Source organism: Osmerus mordax, unplaced genomic scaffold (assembly GCF_038355195.1).
Source record: "Osmerus mordax isolate fOsmMor3 unplaced genomic scaffold, fOsmMor3.pri Scaffold_74, whole genome shotgun sequence".
Taxonomy (NCBI): Eukaryota; Metazoa; Chordata; class Actinopteri; order Osmeriformes; family Osmeridae; genus Osmerus; species Osmerus mordax.
The window spans coordinates 37,501-40,159 of NW_027120631.1; positions in this window are offsets into that span (position 1 = coordinate 37,501).

Genomic DNA, 2,659 nt, shown 5'->3' on the forward strand with positions numbered 1-2,659 from the left:
TCCCAGGAGCCTCGAGGCACACGGGCCCCGCTCTCGGCTACCCGGGACAAGAGACTGACCCCCCAGTGCCGAAGGAACCGTCCACCTGTATGGTGGGGGCCCAACTATCGTGGGGGTCGAGAACGCCATTCGGTCAGGTGGGTGACAGTGTCACGATGGTCTGCGTGTGTGGCATGGATCAGGCCCTTGCTGGAGCTTCAAAACGGGCAAAAAAAATAAAAAAAGACCCAAAACGCGCCGCCTACCGGCCGCTCGCGGGTGCCCGGGGTCGGGGTATGGGTCTAGCCTGTGCCGGGGCTTCAAATATGGGAAAAAAAAAAAAATTCAAAAAAAGCGCCCCCAACCGGCCGTTTCGGTATACGGGGGGCCGCCCGGGAAGTGCCGTGGTCGGGGTATGGCTCAGGGGCTCGCTGGGGCTTCAAAACGGCCAAGAAAAAAAAAATGACCCAAAACACGCCACCTACCGGCCGCTCGCGGGTGCCCGGGGTCGGGGTATGGGTCTAGCCTGTGCCGGGGCTTCAAATATGGAGAAAAAAAAAATTTCAAAAAAAGGGCCCCCATCGGCCCCCCGGGTAGTGCCGGGGTCGGGGGGCATGATTCTGGGGCGCCCCAGAGCCAAGTAGGCGCCTGGAGGAAAGGAAAAAAAAACTTTAACTTTTTTTTGACCACCAGGGGTGGGGGGGTCTCATGCCCCATCGGGTGCCCGCCCCGAGTGCCTCTCAGGCGGATACATTTTCACCCGTGTGCGGGAGACACATATGGTGCATGGTCCGTGTATACACCATATGTGTAGTATGGGCAAAACCACTGTAAAGTCATACTGCCATTGACTTCCATTCATTTTCCCAGGATGACTTATATACTCTATGGTAGCTGTCTGGTGGACTGGGGGCCGCGACAATGTTACGCTTGTAAGTCAGAAGCTGGGAAATGCACTGCGAAGCTGGGAAAACCGTTTTTCGAGCTCATTTTCGGTTCCGCCCAACGGATTTTGATCAAAATAGGCTCATTCGAAAGGTATTAACCGGGGGCACACGGAAAACCGGGACTAATAACGCGCACGTGCGCGTGCGCGAAACGGGAAGCAAAAGAAAACTTCAATCGGAGCTACAACCGTGAACCGTCGCAGATAGGGCGGAAATTTCAACGCACGTCGCTGCGTCTCACTCCAACTTAAATAACAAAACTGTCCCCAGCGAAATCGGTTGGATAAAACGGAAACGGGAAGCGAAAGAAAACGTTAAACGTCAACACCGAAATGGCTATCGTCAATTCCAATGTGAAAACAACTCGCACGTATGTGTCTTACTCTAAAGCAGTGTATAAAACTATCCCCAGCCAAATCAGAGCTACGCAACGAAAACGGGAAGCGAAACAAAACTTTAAACGGAGCTACCGAATTGGAAATCATCAATCCTGGGAAAATAACAACTCACACGTGTGCCCCTTATTCTAACTTGAATTTAGAAACCGTCCTCAACAAAATCCCACGTTCGGGTGAATAACTGTGAATTTTAAGGCACATGCCTCTCTGGGCTGGGAGAGTGCATTCAAATAGGAGAAATTGGCTTCATTTAGAGGCATCTCCACTTAGGGACGTCGTAGCACCTTAACTCGGGTGGCGTTGGAAAGGTCTGGTCCAGGGGAACACGGGCGTGTCAAGTTTGCCACGCGCACGCGCATCCCCGCTAAACAGGGGCCAAAACAAAACTTTAAACGGAGCTACCGAATTGGAAACCATCAATCCTGGGAAAATAACAACTCACACGTGTGCCCCTTATGCTAACTTGAATTTAGAAACCGTCCTCAACAAAATCCCACGTTCGGGCGCAAAACTGCACGTTTGAGGCCACATTTTCAATGATGCTGGAAACTTACATTCAAAGCTGGGAAAATGTGCTCATCTACAGGCATCCCCACTTAGGGACGTCGTAGCACCTTGACTCGGGTGGCGTTGGAAAGGTCTGGTCCAGGGGAACACGGGCGTGTCAAGTTTGCCACGCGCACGCGCATCCCCGCTAAACAGGGGCCAAAACAAAACTTTAAACGGAGCTACCGAATTGGAAACCATCAATCCTGGGAAAATAACAACTCACACGTGTGCCCCTTATGCTAACTTGAATTTAGAAACCGTCCTCAACAAAATCCCACGTTCGGGCGCAAAACTGCACGTTTGAGGCCACATTTTCAATGATGCTGGAAACTTACATTCAAAGCTGGGAAAATGTGCTCATCTACAGGCATCCCCACTTAGGGACGTCGTAGCACCTTGACTCGGGTGGCGTTGGAAAGGTCTGGTCCAGGGGAACACGGGCGTGTCAAGGTTGCCACGCGCACGCGCATCCCCGCTAAACAGGAGCCCAAACAAAACTTTAAACGGGGCTACGGAAAAGGGGAGAGCTTTTTCGGGGACAAACACCACTCACGTCGGTGCCCCCTGTTCCAACTTGAATTTAGAAACCGTCCTCAACAAAATCCCACGTTCGGGTGAATAACTGTGAATTTTAAGGCACATGCCTCTCTGGGCTGGGAGAGTGCATTCAAATAGGAGAAATTGGCTTCATTTAGAGGCATCCCCACTTGGGGACGTCGTAGCACCTTAACTCAGGTGGCGTTAGAAAGGTCTGGTCCAGGGGAACACGGGCGTGTCATGTTTGCC